General features: G+C 44.0%; 1 protein-coding gene across 5 annotated transcripts in view; it reads right to left on the bottom strand.

Annotated features, from left to right (window-relative positions):
* The window catches only part of LOC143209766 (uncharacterized), a 206,475-nt gene that overhangs the window by 14,760 nt on the left and 168,623 nt on the right, over nt 1-23,092 (bottom strand). For 4 of the 5 annotated variants that reach the window (XR_013009143.1, XR_013009142.1, XR_013009144.1 and 1 more), the window contains one exon: nt 19,741-19,801. The gene's annotated coding sequence lies outside the window, so the exon portion shown is untranslated. Of the gene's footprint in view, nt 1-2; nt 19,470-19,740; nt 19,802-23,092 lie in introns of those variants that run through there. The other variant, XR_013009141.1, reaches the window with a different exon arrangement.

Genomic DNA, 23,092 nt, shown 5'->3' with positions numbered 1-23,092 from the left:
AATCAAAACACATTAATCTCCGGCACGTGGCTGGGATCGCACGGCCGGCCAACAAAACATTCTCTGCTGTTATGGGACCACGTGGCAGAAAGAGAGAGAGAGAAAGATCCAGCCGGGGTACTTTCGGCGACACTTGCGGCACCGTTCGCAAGTTTCAATGCAACCAAGCCTGTTTAGCTGTCCCTCCTCTGTCCAAACATCGCCGCGAGTTTATTTATTCGAATAAGCCCTCCAACAGCAGCTCTGGACCCCCACGCTAATTTATTTGCCGAGCAAAGTGGCCATCCACAGACGAGAGACACCGGAACAGGTACACAAGGAAGAATCCTAGTGAAACGTGTTATTTTGCTTCTTTCGGACGATTATTACTAGAGACTGCGAATTTTATGCATTTATCACAAAAATGGGCACGCGCAATTTAAAGCAGTGGACATGTTAAAAATATTTAAGTACATCAATACATTAGTTTCAGTTTAATAAAATGATTAACAGAAGAATACAATTTTTATTGGACTAATGTGTCCTGACATCGATGCGAACATTTTTTATTTTGCATAAAGATCCTCGGTCTAATTATTATGGTTCTCTTACGATTCAACTTGGCGATATTTTTAATCATAAACGAGAGCAGTTTGACTCTAGTGGTCCCTGCGCAAAAGGTACCTTTTATTGGAACAAGCACACTTTTTAGAAAAACGTCGAGATACAAAAATGCTCGTCGTGGAAAAATAAAATAACCCGAGTAGAATAGAATGGAATCGAATAAAATAAAGTAAAGGAATAGTAACGGACAGAATAAACGCGAGAATACGAAAAAATGAAGTCCGACTTCATCCGCTTTGGCTTGAAGTCGTCGGTGATCGAAGTGTTGAGGGATTGTTATTATACTCGCTGAACGTTGACGGATGTTGACAGGCCACGTGGGTGTCCGGACACCTCGGAATCCTTGTCAGATGACGAATCGACGTAATCTGTCAGCGATGATTAAGAATCGTGGCGGCGGACGAGCAGAACCAACGCGCGACGGCGTTGTCTCCTTTGAAACGGGAAGCCGGCCGCAGTCACGGTTGTTTCCGTTTTCACTCTAATACGACGTTAGGTCTTTATGAAACACGTCCGATCCCCATGCACGCGTCCCTGCGAGTCTCTCTCTCCCGGAGCGTGAACGTCAAGCGGACGTATTTAGCGACGGAGGGTCAATATACCAGGGTGCAATGCCGTTGTTCCGTGAATAATTCTCTCTCTCTCTCTCTCTCTCTCTCTCTCTCTCTACTCGCCATCCTACAGCGTTATTATCGATTGTAAATTGTAATAGAGCTGTTACTTTTCCAAAGATTCGACTCTGCGAAGATTCGTGAAGCTTCGAAGCCTTCTAAGTCTTCGAATCGTATGAAGTTGTAACTTAATCAATCTTTTAGCTGCAGTGGCGTATTTTTTCCCGAAACTCCGTAGGAGTGCCCGTAACTGTATCAGATATAACTTAGCAGTGAAAGTTCGAAGTTCAAAGCTTCGAAACTCCGTTTATTTGAATCCTCTAATAATTTACTACGGAGGTTCGAATTTCGAAGCTTCGAAAACTCGATTCTCATCACCTTCGAAGTTTCCGAAATCGAAGCTCCGAAATTCGAAGCTTCAAAGTCTTTCACCTTCTAAGGAAAGTAACAGCCCTATATTGTAATAGATATGTCCGAGGGTGTCTCCCCGCTCTTGAACACAGAAAGATAGAAAAAGCTTGCCGGGAACTTAATCAAGCGATTCTTTCGAAGCGAGAACACGTACGAGATACACGAGCACAGTCGCTGCCGTTCGCTTATCTAATTCAATTTGGCAATATCGTGCCCATTGAGAGAATAAATGATTACCGGGAAGATACGAAGTTATCTGGCCCCGTGGGACGCAGTAAATTGCCATTACCCGGCGTTCCCGCGCGATCAGAGAGTGAGAGATGCCCCGCGGCCTTTTTAGGGTGGCCGCTGCCACGATCTTAATTATTAATCGGTCCCCGTTAATCACGCCAATCGGCGCCCATCGACGATTATAACCCGCGACGCCGGAACCGAGCTTCGCTTCTCCTGGTTCCCAGATTTTTCAGTTACAGCGACACCGTTTCTTATTCCATTGTTCCTCGGGGCACGTTCGCAGCTTGCGCTCGAAATTCTTTCTCCAGATTATTGTGGAAAAATTGTTCTGCTATAATTTGTTCTTATTTCTATAAGAATCATTTCTCTGATCTTATTATTAGACAGCGGATCTTTATGCAAAATAAAAATTTTCTACGCGAATTGCAACAATCTGGAGGGAAGTAGAAATTAATTTTCTTTCTCAATATGTTTAATCGGTTGAACATAATATAACTGTATTTTTAAATTCTTCTAATGTTTTTACTGTTTTAAATTACACCTACTCATTTTTCACATAAATGCATAAATTCCGCTGTCTACATATTATGCAGCTAAGTATTCATTGATTGGACAGGTTGGACAGAATGGACTAACATTTTCAGCCGTCTAAAATCTGTTAGACTTTTCAGTGGGTGGACAAAAAGTATCGGATCATGCTCGGCATGATGACGCGCGAGACTGCGACGCGTTTTCTATGGGGTTGCTGATCGTAACTGTCGCGGAGACTGGATTGTACGGATGTACAACGCTGCACGATGCAAGAGGACAGAGAGAGAGAGAGGAAGGAATATGGGGTGGAAGTTGACTGTATGGGTTCCGAGGGGTGCCGATGGAAAATCGTGACGGGCAGAGGGGGTGCGAACAATGCGTCGGGGATTTAGCGTGACACCGACGGCGCAAACCAGTCTGTGACTCCGGAGGATCATGATCGGCGACGATTTTTCCCAACACTTTCCAAAAACACCCCCTATGCCACGCTGGAACGTCATCGAACGGGGAGAACGCGTTTTCCGACGACAACGTGTTGGAATCGACAACAAAATAAACTTACCGTATTAATAATACATATATTAGTGGTACGTAAAAGTCGTGAAACATCTCGATGCAAATTCAACCTAATTTTTTAAGAAAGAATATTGCTATATAAAAGGAACCATAGGAAACAATAAAACATGAAAGAACAGATGATCACGTTGTTTGTATACACCCTCGTGTTACTTAATAATATTAATCCTCCGTCTGCAAGCAGGGTCGCTTATTTATTTATTTATTTATTATTGCTTTAAACCGATTGATTTATTTAGCAAGCAAAATTGTTTTTAAATCCTTACGGAACATGTCCGGAGCGAAATGTTTCCTATTAACGATTTGAACGTTTCACGTTTCGATATTAAAATAAGAAGTTCCACACGTATTACAGAATTTTTGTTAAATTGTTGGAAAGCTTAGAACAGTACAAAAATTACATAATACATATTACATAAGACATAATATATATTCAATCTTGTCACTTTTCGAAGGTAGCGCATATCACTCCCATTTTGCGCTCGCTACGTTTATCGTGGAACTTAAACCAAAACCACATTATATGTATTTAGAACACTGGACGAATATTCATGAATGTTCACCCTATGATTTGAAAAGAATGACCTTCGTCGTTCATTGACGTCAGAAGGCAAACTATCGTAGAAAACGTTTCCAGGATTACGTCTTTTTACAAACTCATCCATGATAAACATTTGTCATAGGTAACCCAAGGGAAGCGCTATTTGAAGGACGTCGATAGTCACGATTAGATTGCTGATTTCATGCATTTATGACAAGAATGAATAAGTCTGCCGATATTCAGTGCACTTGGTTGTGACTTTGGGACCTGAGCTTTGCGTCAGAAACGTACTTTACTACAAGAAGTATCCAAACTATCGCTAGTACTTTAATTCGTAGGATAATAAAATCCGGTTGAACAAAAATGTTGGGTTACATTAAAGAATAAAGTGCAATTGCACCTGGCGGTTGCATCGGTGCATCCACATAAAAACTAAGGTCATAGGAAGTTAGGACATATTATGACAGATAATTTTTTCCTCTATCATTCTTTTTTTATTTTCGTAGAATCTCAAAACTCGTTTAGTTGTTTGAGAGCAGTCTTTTCTTTTCCATTAATCTGCTTCCTATAACCAACAAAGTGAAACATGGAACAGTAGAAAAATAAAAAGGATTTCCACGCGACCGATACTTTGATCCACGCGAACTTTGATTTCGCAAGGACATCCGCAGTGTGGTAATGATAGACGTAGTTGAAGCGTCGAACGGACACCGTAGAACAGTGAATTCCTTGTCGTTTATCAATTTATCGTTCTCACTCTGATTCACAAATCCTCCCCGCTAAGTAGGGGGCTCGATCTATAGCAAAGAGGGGGTTTTTTCGTGGACGTGGGCTGGCCCCCTGCCCTTCGATCGAGCGTGAAAAACAGAGGGGTCCATTGTAACCTCGTCCTGTGGCTAATGCGACTGTCGTCGTAAACCGGCTGCGAGAGGTTTCCGAACATTAGCCAACGGTCGTTTAGGCTGAAAATCCTCGCGGGGTTCACGGTGTTCGGGTTCCGCCTCGTTGCTTGGCGGATTTTTTTCAGCTGCTCGTTTCGCACGGAAGTCGAGGACCTTCGTAGAGGAGATCGGCTCCTCCATGCTTCTTCTCCGTTAGCTCGTTAATTGTTTACTCCCTCTCCCCGGCCTTTTAAAATCTGGTTTCGTGGTTAACGAACGGTTTCCCATGGGAGGAGAACGATAAGCAGGGCGACGAACGCGGAATCTGGATAATTGGGGAATACAAACACCGCACTTTGTTCCAGATTCTTTCAATACTCGCGTATCCACGATTTCCATCGAAAGACGAGGATCCTAGACAGCGAAGGATCCTTAACGAGCACGGATTGCAAGATCGTATCGCGGTTGAACCGGTGCAAATTTGTAAGCAGGATAAGGTGGAACACGCGCACAACAGATTACACGTAATAAACATGTCATCGCGCGCCGGTTATTATTTCTTGTTAGACCGCGAGCGTGTATTATGAACGACGGTGAGAGAACGTGCGAGGTTGTGTGAGACCCCGAAATATCTGGCCTCGGATCGCCGTGTAAAGTCTACCACGACCAGGAAGGATTGTCTGGTGTCCGATCTCCGTGGGAGCTGGCGCACTCTAGTTAAGCCGTCATAGTCTTCCGCTGGCCTGACTATCTGCACCAATTAATCCCGCGCCGTCAACGACGCCGACGCTCCGCGCCACGTTCGGCTGTTAAGCCGATTGCGAGAGGTCGGATGCTAGCCGAGTCCACGTCTACCTCTATGAAACTTTCTATGAAACTCTATGGAATCGCGGAAACAGAATCGAAGTGATTGCTATAAGCTAAATGCGTCTATTACTGCGGGTGTACGTTTTACTGCGGTATTTTTTTTCCAATCAGATTAAAATATGTAAAAATAAATACTTTGCTTGGGGATAGATTCTTCTCGCTGTGGTTTCATTTAGATGTTTTTATTTAAATTGGAAACGAAGTAGGGCGATTTAGAATCTTTTATGGAGCAATTTAGGAACAATAACAACATTGTCTTGTCTAGATGTACAGTAAAAAAGAGATGCAACATCGTGACTGTGAAATAAAAATTGGAGATGTTTTCATTTCAATTGGAAACGAAGTAGGGCGATTTAGAATCTTTTATAGAGCTATTTAGGAACAATAACAACATTTTCTCTTCTAGGTGTACAGTGAAGAAGAGATACGATATTATACATTCACGTAATTTCGTAAGAATATGATTTCTTTTCAGTATTGCAAAGATTGTTTAGTTAACAAAGTTGTATAGCGAATCGTGGGCGGTCTTTCGACCAGATTCCTCTGAAGGAAAACGAAAGTGGAGCAACTGGGAGAAGACAGAGGTAGGAGAACGCGATCGCGAGCCAGCGATTAGCTTGCATATGCAAACGCGGCCGAGGGTATAGAATTCCTGGTACGTCGGTACACGATATAAACACGTAAAGGGAATGCAATCAACCAGCCGATAAATCACGGCCGGTTAATCGAGGAACGTGCACGCGCGTCACCGGAAACTGCAGTCCCCGTATCGTACAGGAATCGTTCAACGTTGGTTTCGGACATTCGGCTGCCAAACGCTACCCCTTTCGACAAGTCTTTTTACAATCACCGTCCACCAAACGTCACCAAAAAATCCACGAAACATTCCCGTCCGTTTAATTTAATTCGTCAGTAGAGTTCATCATGCCTGCATGACTGCATTTATAGCAAAATTGAAATACTAAAATTACATCTTTTTACTATTTTTTCTACAATTGCGATTAATTGCAATTTTTAAAAAAAAATTTTTCACATCCTGTAACTGCTCTCCCAAAACAGCTTCCCCAAAAAGTTCAAATCGTATAGTTCAATATTGAGAAAGTTACCATCTTTTTTAGAGCGTCCGAATATTAATCCGAGTCGCTGTATGTAATCCACTGCTATAAAGTGTATCGGGCCTTCGTTGACGCGACCTTAATAAATAAATAAATAAAAAAAAAGTCTCGCAGCGAAAGGAGAGGTTCCACTGAGGGACGAATGATCTTTGTTGCGCCACGGATCGCGGTGAACGTAACCAACAAAGAGCATAACGCAGAGAGAGAAAGAGAAAGAAAGAGGGATGAAAAGAGGGGGTGGGCGTAGAAGTGGAGGGGTACACGGTTGTTCTTTTAACACGGCGTTAGGGGGTCCTTTATGCTGACACAAATATCGCTTATGCCGGCGTCGCGCCGCTGTTTTGGCGGAGCCCATCGAGCATTGTGCCTTCCAAGGCCGTGTGTACCAAACACCGAGGCTCTGTGTACCCAGCAAACACGCTCGTCACGTGGCAGAGCCCGATCCCTTCCGTAGTCGCCGGGACTTTCCCCTTGACGGATTTGCGCAACGGGTCAGAGAGAGCCTATTCCCGCTGGATTCCCTCCGAAACGCGTGGACCTATGTAGGACCATCACGGGGCCAACTATTACACCAGAGCATGATACCGAGACCTTACACTTACACGCTCCTTGAAATATCCTGCAGGACACTCGCAGGACCTCTCGCTGCGCTGGCAAACACACGTGCCGGCTACTTGCGTCAGCTATGTTTGCATGATTCCTCGCTAACGCGATCCTTTTTGCTTTTGCTGGTCCACCCTCGTCGATCGTGAGTTACTTAAATGATTCACTGAATGCTACTCGATAGTAGACAACTAACTTTTAGGCTCGTGAAGAGATATCGATGCTTTTCACTTCGATTTAATCGAACGAAGGTGGATACATTTTCATTCTTCAAGGATGATGGTTGAACACTGCACTGAGACTCTAAAGAATATTTTTCAATATATCACGCAAGATTATATTGTCAGCTGCGTAAACACTCCGATCCATTTTCTTTTTATTGTGGAAAATCTCATACGTGATTTATTTCAACATAATTCGATATAAGAATGACAACCAAGAGAAATTTTTGCAGAATATGAATATACAAATACATAAATATAACATAAAGGAGTTAGTCCATTATATCGCCATCTTTCTGGAATTTCAACACTGCTACGAACATAATATCATAAAGAGACTAAATCATCTGTGAACTGTAGAACATCTATAATGACTTGTGGGTGTTTTAACATGTAGATTGTTCAGTTTAATGGGTGCCGCCGTAAATTGCAACATGGACCAGCACTAAATAAATTGCCGAAAGACGAGGACGAGGTACTCGGAGGGGGCGCGAACGAGTGTCGTCGTCGCTGTAATTGCAAAACTGTCCGAGACACAATTGACCGGAAGAGTATTCTTCACGCGGGCCGAGCTTTACGACAGAGAAACGTCCACAGCTCGTTTCCTCCCCCTTGTACAGGCCGCGAAGAGTCTCCTAGAAGGGTGTCGGTCGGGAAGGAGTCTCGAAACTTCACTGGAAAGTGATAAATAATGTCGGCTCGGGACAAAATCGTCCGTAACGGAGGGCTCTCTCTCTCTCTGTAAAGGGCACGCGCCATTACCTCCGATGTGTTCGCGGGACGACAACCGAGCGACGACTGCCAAGGGAAGATCGACGTCGCCGCTGGTGCCATTCCCTTTTTTCTTTCCTGCTTGTCAAATTGCATCCGGTCTTGCTTCAATAACGCATCTCCCTATTAACACTAAACTTGTCGAGCTTCAATAATTACCTAGAATAATTACATTCTACATATATGATTTTTTTGATTTTATGTTTAGTAATTGATTAGGAACCAACATATTTAATAATGGTACAGCATTTAGTGACTCTGAGTCACCACTCGAGCGCTAAGAGTTAACCCTTTAAAGTAGCTGGTACGTGTCGCCTTATAAAAATAACAAGATTGAATTTATTTGAACTTTGTGCGGTTCATGTTATAGTATATGCGCTACTAAATATATTTATTTAATAATTTACCGCGAAAGCATCTTTAGAATTTCAATATGTATCACTCTATTGCTCCCCTCAGGGTTACAATTCTTACAGCTCACGCTCCTCTTCCCACTTTCTCCGTCTTTCCGCCTCTTATAATTTCAATAATAGTGAAATAAAAAGTCTGGAACCGGTCATTTGACCGGTGATGGTAGGTTTAGTGTTGAAAGCCCATTACACTGACCGTACTATTTTCTGCACAGTTCACTTTGCTGAACGGGGTTCAACTTCGAACTTTGCCATTTTCATTATATCATATTCTTATTACTAGACTGCGGTTCTTTATGCATTTATAAAATATGAAGTTTCAAAATGTTTTTATACAGTTTACTTGTAGTTACGGATTTTCGGATTATTGTTATGATATTCAGCTACGGCTGTGACGCCAGAAGACAGTGGGAGGCGAGAACTGGCTAGGGAGAGTAGATAAAGAGAATCGGGTTGAAAAGGAGAAAGTAACGGGGGAAAAGCTTCACCCTTCGGCCGAAAATGAAAATTGTATTGTTGGACTCCCTCGCGAGGGAAAATGCCAGGCATTATATTCGCGTTAGCGAACGCTGCCAACGGCGAAGACAGCGGTCAGCGGTCTTTCACGTCGGTCATCAATGAACGTCATCAATAATCGCGTTCTGACAGCTTTCCCGGGCTAAACGCTCGACTCTGCTCGTAGATTTAGATCCTTCTCGATCACGGACTCGTTCGAACCTTTGGAAGAACGATTACTTCGGGGTTGAAATCATTCGTGGACTTTGGGTGACGTTTAATCGATACCATTGGAATTTAATCGACAACTGTGCGAACCACAAACCAAAAATCTTGTTACTTTTACAACACAAATGCTTTCTTATTTATTATTTATTTATTTACAGTTTACTTTAACGTGGTCGCATTAACAGCGAGGTCATTAGCGACCACATGGTTTACACTTGGTTTTAAGATATTTGAGATGTAATTTGTAAAAGGGCCTATAGTCAACATTGTCATCAGGATGAGAGACAATAGCATGAAAAAAGAAGAGGAGGACGTTCCTGTTATTGTCTTCGTTTAGATTCGACTTGAGGTGATTTTCAATAGAGAATCTGGATTGAGTCCAAAGAAAATCTAGGACATTCGATTAGTGTATGGTGGATACTGATAGTCGCAGGAAGTCATGAGTCATATATCTTCAGTGTTCTGTTCGAATACGAGTAATTGCGATCTGATCTTTCCCAGAAAGGGAATCTTTTAGGGTTTCATAAACATTGGCTTTTATAAATTCGTACATTCCACAACTGTACATATGAAAACTAATTTTTATTCACTTATACGTAATATACCTGAATTAAGTTCGTCAAAATGGACGGCGAAGGGTTGAGCAATGAATCCATGACGAAGGATGCAACTCTAAATCGAGTGGTTCTCGTATTTTCGTGATGAAAACAGCTCGATCTGCTACCCAGTCGTTTCCACGTGTCGAACGCCTGGGAGTTGCAAAAGTTTCCCGGAAAACAGCTTGACGAGAGCATATTTCCGCGAATGGCTTCGAAGTCGAGTGAAACTGTAGTCCATCGAAAAAGTCGGGAGCCCTGCACAGGGGAAGAAAAGACAAGTTGATTCGCCGAGCGATCCCGGCTGTTTTCACCGCCCCGGCGCGGCGCGGCGAGACCACCGTGTTCCCCCGGCTGGTTTCTTCCATTCCCGGCAGAAAGTTTGGCAATTTATGCGACTTTTTCGCGCGAGCTCGCGTGTCTGTTCGGTGTCCGATGCCATCCCACCCCCGGTTTCAACGAGCGATCGTTCGCTAGTTAAAAAGAACTCGATACGCTTCCATTATTCGCGGACCAGTGATCGTGCTAGCCCTTTAGGGGACCGATCTTCGTTTAAGGTTAGACGAAGCATCCCACGGCTGAGGTTTTTCGGGATCTCGTAGAGGCCCATTCGGATCTTGCTCGTCAATTTTTTTAGGGGACGAACGTGATCCCCCGGTGTGGCTTCTTGTGGGCTCAATACGAGTCATCGTTAAGCAAATTAGTTAGCAGTATTCCAGAGGGTTAAACAGCTTTAACACTGAACTGGCCGGACATTAAAAGTAACAATGTTGCCTTATGAAAGTGAAAATATTGACTTTATTTTCTTCGGATTTTGTCACAGTCCGTGCTTGAATAAACAATCGTCTTCACAATCTCTGCAATTGTAAAACAAAAAGTCCGTAATTTGATCGCCGTGGTAGCTCAACAACGATAAAATGATACATTACCTTTTTATTATAAAAAACTTTCTTAAAATTGGTTCAAAGGACTTGTATTTTTTAAAGATGTTATACTGACCAGAGGATGACTGGCTAGAGAATGAGAAAAACACAAATATCTTTAGATTGCAATGGTAGGGATCATACACAAATTTAAAAAATTTTTGTGAATGATGCTTTTTCTTTCAACTTTTTCTTTTATCCGAGCTTGTAACGATAATTTAAATAATGCGTTTCAAAGTTTTATTAAAATCGGTCAACATTGCAATGAGCTGCACACGTTTCAAGATGATTTCGATGAAATTTTCAGTCTACAAAACGCATTTCGTAAATTATCGTTACAGACTCTGATAAAAAAGTTGAAAGAAAGTCATTTTAAAGATTGTTTTAAGTGTATGATCCCTACCAATTGCAATCTAAAAAAATCTTTGTTTACTCATTCTCTAGCAGAATCTAGTCGGTCTAACATCTTAAATAAAATTCAAGTTCTTTGGACTAATTTTAAGAAAGTTATGCGAAAAATCCATTCAGCAGCAAGCTCCAGAGCCTGACACCTGTTTTCGTTTCGAACCTGCTTGCTTCAAGTAGCAAGGGGTATAACTATAGTTGAGCTTCTTTTCGGGCAAAGTCCCGAAAACCACCTGGCGCGTCCCGTAAACGGTATCCCCGCGCGTGTCGGAGTATATTAAGTCGGCAGGGGAGGATATGAGGTGTAACGACATCGCGAGGGTGGTAGGATAAGGTCTGAAGGATAAGACGCGGTGCACGATGGGTCGCGTACCACGCATCGATCTTCATCCATCAGCGCCACGCCTTCAGGCTTCCTTGCTATGTAGAGGATTCCGTTTTGCGGATTTTTCCTAGCCGCGCCAGATGTATCGTATGGAGCAGCATGGTTCTCGATGTTCCCGCGATTCCTCGATTACTCGACTCTCCTCGATTCATCATCGTCTCACGGTAGTATTCGAGTTTCGCGCGCGATCGAATCGAGAATTCGACTCGTCGCGCTTCAATGAACCCTGGACCCCCTTTCTGGCTTCCGATTTCGGGGAGATCACGAGCTTCCACTCGTCCTGGAACCGCAAATCACTGTCTGGACGGCTTGACCAATCGTGACGAATGAGCGACGATGATTCTGCTCGCTGTACACTAGTATCGCTAATGGATCGCTCGTCTGCAAATCATTGGGGGCCAACTTTCCGGGCGCGTTTTTCTATGAACGAAGATTCTACTGTCTCTCGAATCAATTTTGTTCCACGAGTCGAAATGATTTTGTTTCTTTTTCGACCAACATACAATGTGCCCATAATTATGAAAGTGTTCACATCACATTATTTTAACACGTTCCGTGCCTTTTTTGCTCGACAATTAAGCAAACTTATGTGCTTTCTTGTATACTGCATTTTTTATAATGCCACCTTCTTTTGGCGGAAATATAGTCTACAGTTTTAAAACCGGTTATATAATATATGTATGTTTTTAACGGATATACGTCACCGTGTACCACCAGCGGTACGTACGAAACCGAGGATCGCAGCAGGGTAACGAAGATCCCTCTCGATCCTGCTGCCGCTGAAAAAACCTGGCAAAGACGTATGAAAAAGCGTAAATCGTCCTGTGGGACCTCGGAGCGACGTTCTCGCAATTACCGTCGCGACGCACCTGCGTCGTTACGTAAATAACGATCGTGTGTGTCGATCGGTACGTGTCCTGGCGATGTGATCGACGGCCGGGAGCCAGCCGACACAGTGAACGAGGCGAACGAAGCGTAAGAAACGCGCCGGGTCGTTTAAAAGCGTTTTATGTCGGACGGGTGCGACGCGGAAACACACGTCGAGAAAAGAGGCTGGCCAGCAGCAGCACCAACGAGTAATCAAACTATGGCGAAGGCTATGGGTGGAGTGAGAGACGCAAGGGGGGAACGGGATCGGATAAAAGAAACGGCGAAAGAGAGGTGCTTTTTCCACGGTGCTTACGCAACCCTTGCCCGATGCTTGCTTGCCCGGGCACGCGGTATCAATTAATTCCGGCCGTATATCTGACGCGCGCACGAGCGCAAGAGTGACAGAGAGAGAGAGAGGAGAGGAGAGTTCGAAGCAGCATTGTAACCGTGCCGAGGCCGCTTTCTCGGTGACTAGGTTCGAACGACGGCCACGCTCGTTTTCTCCTGCGACGACACGTGCCGCGCACAATGCCACCGAGTGACTCCCGATTCCACGCGCGATCGACAAACGATCGACGTCGATCCCTAAGCGCACGCCCCCAGATACGAAATACCGAAGGCAAACAACAACGCCGATGCCAAAAAGCATTTATACACGATTCGACAGCTTCTTTCGCTCCCCTTTGTCCTCTGTATTCTGGTTCGCTTCTCTCTTTCGTTTGTTCTCTCTGTAAGGTCCTGAAGGAATCGTGTCCCGTGGGCGGGTCTGTCCCACGCCCACCCCCCGTACCAGCTCGTTTTTATTGCGCCCAGGAAATTAATGAGATCGCGAGGCCGATACGGCACGCCTTGCACCCGCGAGATTGTTCGAAGTTCGACGGAGTTTTTTTCTGGTGTCCTGCGGATTCGTATGATGTTTTCACTGCATTCCTACAGGGTTTCCATGATTTCGGGATTTAGGGATGCGCACCAGACGAGTTCTTTTGGCAGCGTTTAATGAACTGCTGCCTTGTTTGGGCCGGGTTGCAAAGAAATAGAAGCTTGTTAAGCTTTGTTCATGCGTGAGGACGATATGGGTAAGACATTCGGTATTTTAAGGGGCAGATGATGCTGATATAAATTATAAATTGGATTCGTCGTAACCAGAATATAGCAGGCAAGCATGTTTGCATTACTAGAATCAGCCTTCGCTAGATTTGATTAGGTCGTTCGTTAATGTTTGTCGAGGACGTTTCCCAGTGGTGTACGAATTAACAGGATCCTCAAATGTACAATACGTGTATGCAGGAGTCTTCAATGTACGAACGTCCGCCCGTCGTAGTTTTTGGTGTCCCGTGGACCACCGTCCTATTCTTATTCAGTTTCGGGTGCATTCCTGTAGGTTTTCCACGATTTGGGGAATTTGCGATGCGTCCGATGCGACTCGAGTTCTTTGGGACTGTGTTTAATGAACTGCTGCCTTGTTTGGGATGGATCCAAAGAAATAGAAGCTTGTTAAGCTTTATCGATCCACGCGAGTATTATGGAGGAGATGAGTATTATGCATTCGTATTTTTATGGAGGATGTATTTTTGCATCCTTGTGGGTTTTCCGTAATTTGGGAATTTCGCGTTCAATGCGAATGAAGTTCTTCGGGACTGTGTTTAACGAGCAGTTACCCTGTTTGGGACGGAAGCTTGTTAAGCTTCTCCCATGAGAGTGTTATTAAGAATACGATCGTTTAATATATTTAAGAGGAATCGACGTGGACGATGCTGATTAATTATCGACGATATAATACACTTTATATTAATAATATAATATAACATTGCAATTTCTGGCTCATCTCAACGTTCGCGTTCGACTTTACTTTCTCCGAATTGCTGGAAGGAGATGAATATTGGTGTGATTTGCCTGTGATCAATGGGTGAGCAGAATTCTCAATCACGTAAGGAGAATAAATTGTACGATGAACAATTGATTAGCAGATCATACTCTCAACTGTAGCACACGCGTTAATCTCAACTTATACCACCCAGCATCCTCGCCAAAGCGACTTGAAAAAGGTCCACCTCATCTTGCGAGATGAGCCATTCGCGTCAAGACATCTGAACGCGGAGCATCGGCGAAAAGAGCGAGCACTCTCGATGGTGGAGCGTCGCCAAGACTCGCAGAGAAGTTATTATAAAAATAATCAAAGTTTCCCGAAGCAGGATACGGCCGTGTTCCACGGCTGGCGCGTTCTGGAATCGTTCCGCGTCGTTCCGAGTCTCGTTTACGTCGGGGCGACGCGACGGGCGCGAGAGACGGACAAGAGAGAGAGAGAGGGAGAGAGAGAGAGGTTCTCATTACGTTTGACGATTATGCGTTAATTTGCAGCTAGCGATACTTCAAACGATTTTTATTCATTGCGCGGCGCCCCGCTCCGACGGCACGAGCTTTGCCCTTCTAACTGGAAGTCGTCTGTCGTTTCTGGTAGCGAACAGGGCGGCCGGGCCCGGAGGAGACGCGGCCGCTCGCATCGCGCCGAGATTCTTCGAGTTTTATATATTTTTCGAGTCCTCCCGCCAGGGGATCGAGGATCCTCGTCAAAGGATCCTCCGGATATGATAATCCCGAAGCCAAGCTGAATGCGTAATGAAGTTTCTCCGGCGACAAGAAGTGGACTCGGCCCCGCTTCTCTGATTAGCTTTGCCTTTACGCGGCCGCCCTCGGCCTAACGCTGCCTCGCTTTAAAAAATCTGTCCACCGACCTCGCAAATTGCCTTCCGACGTACACACACCGCCAGGAAAGATCTCCGCGAAATTTTGCGCCGGCGATCTTTCACCGGGAACACCGGCTAAGATGCGAGCGTAACGATTTCGATGCAATTTCGCTTTGAGAACGCTGCTGTGCTGATTTTTCTGTGGAGATTGCAAGGTGTATTTAGACCTGGTTCTAAGTAACAGGTCTGATTTTATGTGCACCGCTATTCTCTCGTCACCGATCCACTATAAAAATCTTATGTGCATTTGTGTTCGTTCACACTTGTCTGCGCGCGGTCAAACAATCGAAAAGAAAAATCGTGCGATTTCCGCCGTGCCTGAACGAGGTCCAAACAGTCGCACTTAATTACATTGTCTTGATTTCGCCGGAATCTTCACCGCTGCACTATATCTGTACCCTAATCGATGTTCAATTAAAATAAATCGCAGTGCAAGCGGTTAGAAATAAGTAAACTGCGGATTTGATGCATTGACGAGCAAAATGGGTGGTGAAAATTTAAAACAGTGAAAAGATTACAAAAATTTGAGGATGTCGATATATTATTCTCAACTCAATACAATTTTTAAAGAGTGCAAGATATTTGTATTTGGCTCCTGTTTCTGACAATCTATGAAGAAAATTTTTATTTAGCATAAAGATCCGCAGTCTAGAAATGAGAGTATAAAGTAGTAACGTGTGTGCGCGATCTAATCGTCTCCTCTGCCACTTTTGGAGGGTCAGGTGGCCGAGGTGGAACAGGATTCCCGAAAATCGCCGGAATCGGCTAATCCTCCCCCGTCGGACCCGAGGCGTAAAAACCCAACAGATTGGAAACCGCATTCGGTTAGACTGCCACCTTTTATATCCTGCGGACAAGAGGAGATCCTCTCTCTTTCTCTCTTCTTTTTTTTCTATCCCTTCGGCATTAACGCGTCCCCGATCTATCCGGCCCTATTAACTAATGCTCGTGCACCCCTGTTGAACGCGAGTCGACGCCATACGCGCGCACCAGAGCCGAAACCAGCCAACCAGCGTAACCAGCTAACCAGCTAAACCAGCAATCCCGACCATCCCGCGCAGTCAGTCAGCCAGGGTGCGCGGAGGACCATGAGTTGGTAGGACATGCTCGCCTAGACGGGACAGTTTAAGCCCTGATATATCGCCCGACGACACTCCCAACTTCTGTCGCCCGTTTCTCTGTAGCGCAGTTTTTTTGTCACGGCCAGCCATGGCTGACCATATGTCCACGGAAACCAAGGATCTCTCCCCATGGTAAACCCCACGACCAGGCCACGCGAGCCAGGTCCACGCTGCTACACTGTCGTTTTAACTATCGCGATCGTCCACCACTGTGCAAACGTCTACCTGCACGACCTGTACCACTTTACTTGTCCGGTAATTGCTTTTAATCGCTACCGGTCGATTTTTCCTCTGGATTCAGTCTGTTCCGTTGTGCAGGCCCGTGTCTGCGCTTTTCTTTTCGACCATTTAACCCTTAGCAGTCAAGGGCCGACTCAGAGTCGCCACTAGTCACTACCAATATATATCATGGTGATTTTTCACAGTGATCAAGAGAAATTGCGACTTAAGTACATCGCATTTTTATCAAATTTATTCGATTTCTTAAGACGTTTCTCAAACTATCATTTGCATTTCCTATAATTGTTAAATAATACATTGGTCTTTTGTAAAACTTTATCCATAGCATATGCATACATGAACATAAAAGAAATTGTCTGTATTTGTATACTATTTATATTGTACGATTTCGAAATCTTTTAAATACTGACATTTCTTTAATGTAATTGATGTATGTAAAAAAAGAATTCAATCGAGATGAAGAATTAGGATGACAGTGAGCAGATTCACTCTAGATCAAAAATCACGATCACGACGTGAATGAAGTTCAAATCACGATCGTGATCGTGATTCTGCGATCGTACAACTAAAGTGAAGGAGGAGCTCACTACTGCGGCACAGAAATCACTAGGAATGTCAGTAATACTGCGGTGTGTGAATTGCAACTACGATGAGAAACGAGGTTCACTTCAACCTAACGTTGTATATTAGGTAGCTATTCGATACAGGTAAGTACTGTCCAGAGCACGAGAGAAAACTAGCGGGAGGGGGACGGGGCCAGAGGAACGCAAAGGCAATCTGAATGTTCAGGCTACTTTCCCCGTTCCCTTCCCGCTAGCTTTCTCTCGTGTTACGCACAGTAGGTAAGATACTATTCTAGATGAAGAGTATTATAGATACAATAATGATACCGCAGTAATTGGAACAATTACCCTATGTTCTGGGGTACAGGAATTCCTTGGTTTCACACATTTCGAAGAAGAACTTCTCTTGGATGAACCCTTGCCGGGCCACCATGACGTGCAGACGCATTTACATGGTTCATTGATTCCCCGTTCCTTCGCGCCATTCGTTTTCCGGCTACGTGGGCGCGTTAAAGCGAGCTTAGATAACCCATGCCCGCTCACATGCGGACCCCACTTTGTACGTAACAAATGATGCCACATGTTCGAATCTTGACTCGTCCCCTCTCTCTCTCTCTCTCTCTCTCTTTCTATCCTCTCTCATCGTCGATCAAGCCGCGGGGCACGGGCCATTCTGTCCGCCTAGCATTCGGGGATATGGGGCCCGTGTAATTTGTACGGTTAACGCAAAAACGTGACAGAGAGAGAGCGAGAGAGTCGACGGAAACGAGACGGACGATCGACCAGAGACGATTTACACGGGACTAACTGCCGCGCTGGGAGCATTTACCAAGAGCACGGATCGAATCGATCCTACTTAGCTGTTAATGGGACCTTATGCCAGTCAACGCCGAAGAGTTTCGTTCCGAATGGCGCGAGCATATTAATTCAGGATGGATTCCACCTCCCGAGGGAGCTTCGTACATCCTCGGGATCCAAACACGATATCCGACACCTGCGAGATCGAAACTTCCTGATAAAGAGATTCTCTTTTTCTTCACGAGCTTAAACGTCGCATCAACTTCTCGGGTTGTTTCAGCGACTGCATCGCGATTGGATCGACACTGCGAGTCTTTATGCGGATTTATAAATTAATTTCATCCCTTAATGATATTATTGTATCAAAGACAATATTCTGAGATTTTTCTCTAATCGTCTACCGTTTCTATATTTCATCTAGTCCATTTCTTCGTAAATGCATACAAATCCGCAGTCTAGTTATCACTGTATGCATTATTAAAGTTTTCTGGTATTTTGCATATTCGCTTTACTCAGTAGATCGGTCCGTTTTTCGAGCGATTTTTGAAGTCTTCGTGTGAGGTTGGAGTACCATTGTTGCTCTAATAAATGATTAGTTAACGCGATTTAAGGAAGAGAAATATACCCATAATTATGAAAGTGGTGTAAGTGGTAGAAAGATTACATTGAATTAATTTAGTTTAAAATAATGTGGGCAGAAATGTGGAAATTGACGAGAAACGAACAACTACGAAGACAAAATTCTTCGACGATGATGGACGGAGAATGAGAGAGCGTAACCGATGACGACAGACGAGCAAAACGAAGCTGGTGTTGAAGAGGCGGCTGTTTCTCTTCTTTTCTCGAGTCTTTTCATCTCATTGTCGACGGCTGTCCGAGTGCCACCGGGCTGCAGGTAAAGTGGCCGTCGGGTCGCGTCGTCGCGCCTGCCTCGAAAAGACCTAACCGATTGCTGCCACTTTATCAACCACTTTGCGGACGCCTGGAAATCTGTCCCCGTGTCCGAGGATCTGTCCTTCCGATCCGTTCAACCTGTACCCGAGCTCTCGTTGTGATTAATTCCGACATGTGTCCCTCCGCTCGACACAAAGACCGCCGAAACCATTCAGGGATCAGCAGAGAGCAAACCTTGTAATCTTTCCTTTTGAAAATTTTCCTTGAGAAAAAATGATACTTGGCTTTTTCGGCGGTGCCTTTCTGCTTTAGGTCATTGCACAAAAATTCTGTGCCCTCTTAATCTTATCTGAGACTGAAGTCACGGTTCTTGTAAAGCTGTATTTATGGGGAATTATTTTTATGAATTCCCTAATGTTGTATATGATACTTACAGTCTCAAAACTTAAAAATTAGTGTTTCAAGCATAAACAAAGGTGTCGATCACACTAGCAAATATTTACTTTGCATTAAAGTAGTTCTTTCATTGGATAAAAATTTATTTATGTTACAGTGATGTAAAGTTCCACGTCACCAGTTATGTAGAAAGTGGAGTGCAAGTAATTGAAGTTTAAACATTAAGAATGAGAGCATTTTTATACTGTTGGGATCATTATTCTACCTTTTGGTACCTGTCATTAGCAAAATAAATCCAGTTAACGCCTCGGTCGCTCTGCTGAATTTATTTCGACGATTCAGAGTTCTATTCTTGGTTTTTCAAATAAACGTTGTGTAGTATTTTTTCCACGGTCAAGCAGATCAGATACACAACATGGCAGACACCGATTTCTACCTATCGAACCGTAAAATCATTAATGATACTAATCGGGCAGAGGACCGTCTTCCACGAAAAACAATCGACCAACGGATGTCGCCAATTCTTTTTTACCAGGCAGACTGACTCGGGTATAATGTAACGTCTGCTTGTTTATGAATATTTATTTCAAGATCGAAAATTGCGTGTCTCTTGGTACATATACAATCTACAAGATTCCGTTATCGGTACAATTACGTTTCGCGAATATTCGGTTTTCACCGTTATATGCGTAATTTATGGTCCTTACCTTCACCGATCACGATGTGGACTTCTCTTCATCTTGACAGATGAGAAATATCCTCTGTGCTCTGCAATCAAAACAGAACAAAACGTGTTATGTATAATGTACACAATAGTGCATAATATGTATAACCATTATAGTTGCTCTTGTTGCTAATAACAGGACCACAAATCTTTAAACAAAATAAAAAGAATTGTCTCTAATAAAATTGAAACTGCGGATTTTATGCGTTCACAATAAAAATGGGTTCGTGCAATTTAGCAGGAGAAAAATTCAGATGGCCGAAGATTAAAGATATATTATTCTCAACGTGTTAAAATTATTCAAGAAAGAATTGAAATTCTTTTAATCTCTTCCCGCTATTTCTGCCCATAAAAACAAAAAAAATTGCTTTTGTCTGTCTTTTTGTTCTTCTTGGCAATTTTTTCGTTATGTTATGATATTTACTGAATTCGTTTTGGAAAAAATTGAAGGTGTCCTTGAAAAATCATGAAAAAAAGAATAGACAAAAAATTTACTATAATCACGTGAAAGCTCTCTTGAAACCATGCTGTATCTGATAAAAACATTTTCGACCGGACTGCTGATAACAGAGTAATTTCTAGTGATCACGATTCGTGGTTCATCTTGTAATGACTAGACTGCGGATTTTATATATTTATGACAAAAATGTGTGGTTGTAAATGAAAACATTGAGACGATTTAACATATGTCCATATGTAATTATCAAGTTAATCAAATTGTTAAAGATATACAAAAACTTTTATGTCGTTCCTCCATCTTGTAAGTGACGAAGAAAATTTTTATTTTGCATAAAGATCCGCAGTCTAGTAACCACTTAGATCATTTTCGTAATACTGGGCACATTCAAAATTGTGTCTACCGAATATCGTGGGGAGCCTTAAAATCAGGAGTGTAACAACTGGCAGCCAGTATCGCGATGTATCGGCGTGTAATGGCGCAACAAACGTCGAGCAAATAATTCCTCAGCCTATTAATCAGATAACGAGAGGGCACCGTTGTTAGACCGCAATATCCCGTGTCTGTCGGATGAATGCAGGAAGAGAAGGACGGCATTTTGGCAAAAGGGAACAGAAGAGAAGAGAGAAGTCTTCTAGGGTAAAGAACCTAACATGTCGCGTCCCGTCTCTCTCTCCCCCTGTCATTAATACCAGGGCGACTGTTACATATGGATGAGAAGAGCTGGGTTAGGCCAGAGAACAGCGATGGTACAGAACGAGACGAAAGCGAAACGGGATGCAGGGAAGCGAAACTCATCGGCTAAAAGCATCCGACGAAAGACCAAACCGTCGTCGTTCCGCTCTCGTTCTGAAATCTCGTCGCCCTCTTCGGGGTCTCCACGGTCTCTCTTCGTGGCAGAGAAGAGAGGAGAGAAGAGAGAGAGAGAGAAACAGAGAGAGGCCGACGGTCCTCTCTCGCCAAAGAGCACTGGGAGACTTCGATAAGCTCGGCCCCAGGGATAAAACGAGTTCCCTCGACGAGTTTACCTACGATTCAAATTGTCTGCGAGCACCAACCTCGATTCCAGTCTTCCAGTTTACACTGGATTCCTTTTTGCTCTTTCTTTCTTTCTCGCAGCGAAGCACCGAGATGATGCTTTCACCGGTGCACAGCTTATTCCTCGATGTTCGTCGAGGACACCGGCTCGATAAAAGGCCGAGCTAAAAGAAAATTTATCGAATTAGACCAACAGATCCAGTCGCCATCGAGGAACTGCCCTTCTGCTGTTGATTGCTGATGGTCGTCGAGGAGTTCTGCTCTTTTTTTAAGGGGTAGCCTCTCGTTTCCAGGATAGGCAAGCGAGCGGGATGCGAGGTTTTTCAGTAGTGAAAAGCGTTAGATAAAAGATCAATCTAGGCCGCGATCGCCCTCAAAAGTCCTCTTTTTACGTTTACGAGGCGTAATTTGCATTGTTCGGAAGCATAAAGTTGCGCATGTAGATATTTTCATAAACCTGCGACAGCTACATGCTGCCGAATAATGCAAATTACGCGTCGTAAACGTAAAAATAGGACTTTTGAGGGCGACTGCGGCCTATATTGATCTTTTATCTAGCGCTTTTCACTACTGGAAACCCCATCTTTGCATTATCGAGAAATGAGCTGCATCCCGTACTCTTGCAATCCTAGAAACGAGAGTCTACCCCCTTAAAAGAGCTGCGACTGTCGGGTGAATTATGTGGGATGCTATTTTCCTGTTAACTGGTTTTGAAAGATGACAGCCCACCGCGACTTTGCGGATGTTCTTGAAACAATGGAATTTTCTGGCTTCCTCATCGAGTTCCCGGGTGAGTTGTCTTTGGTAATTCCGAAGGACGTTCGCGGGACGTTTATCGCCTCTCAGGAATTGATCGTGACCCGAGGTTGCCTGGCCACTCTCTTCCGATCCATCCCGTTCGCGGGAACGATAAATCTGCTGGTGGCCCCCCGTATATCTTCCGGTGAAGGGGAGTAAACGCAATATAGGTAATGTTCCGGCCGGCTACTTAACAAATTGCTACAAATTGCGGCGAGCGTTTAGCGTCGGATCGGATCGGATCGGGCCGAGCCGAGCCGGGTCGGGTCCGTTCTGCGGTCTCTTCCATAGCCCCCTCGTCACCTCTTCTGCGGTCGCCTTTCGCAATCCAAGGGGGTTCTCTCTCGGTTCCATCGAAAACGATACACACAGAATGGTGTGGTGTGGTATGGTGTGGCCACATGGCGCTCCCATATGTCCGCGCCATCACCCTAATGTCCGCCCACGGATTTCACGAGTCCTGGCAAATGGGCCTGTGTTGTCCACGAGATGGAATTGCTCGGAGAAATGAAAAGGACTTGATGCGACAGGTTTGCGCTGCTGCTTTGCCACCTCGGTAAACGCAGCCCCATCTCTCTCTATCTCTTCATCTCTCCATCTCTCTGTTTTGCTATCCAGCTTTCTCTCTCTTTCCCTTGCGCTTCATCGAGCGATATTTATGTCAGAGCTGTTTACCGAGGCGTTAACCCTCAATGGCTGTCTCTAGGAACATTGCAATCATGGAGTAAGAGTACGGAGACTTATCTGCATAGTTCTTTAACATGAATCATTTCATCGCCATCTTGAAATTGCAAATGACAGACGATGGGACGAAAAGGTTAGAAATATACATGGTTAAATTTTTGAAAAATGGTTTTCAAAACCTACCGTGTGCGGAACAGAATAAATATGTAAATGAAAGAAGTGTACGCATAAATTACAGGATTACTATGCTATAAACAACTATGTTTACATTAATTGAAGTCAATATATTGTAATTAAATATGTTACAGAGAGACCACTGGACCAGAGAATAATTGTCATATCTATTATAGATATACAT

Source organism: Lasioglossum baleicum, chromosome 6 (genome assembly GCF_051020765.1).
Source record: "Lasioglossum baleicum chromosome 6, iyLasBale1, whole genome shotgun sequence".
In the NCBI taxonomy this organism is placed as follows: Eukaryota; Metazoa; Arthropoda; class Insecta; order Hymenoptera; family Halictidae; genus Lasioglossum; species Lasioglossum baleicum.
The sequence above is the reverse complement of the archived record's forward strand: the minus strand, read 5'-3'. Positions and strand labels throughout refer to the sequence as shown.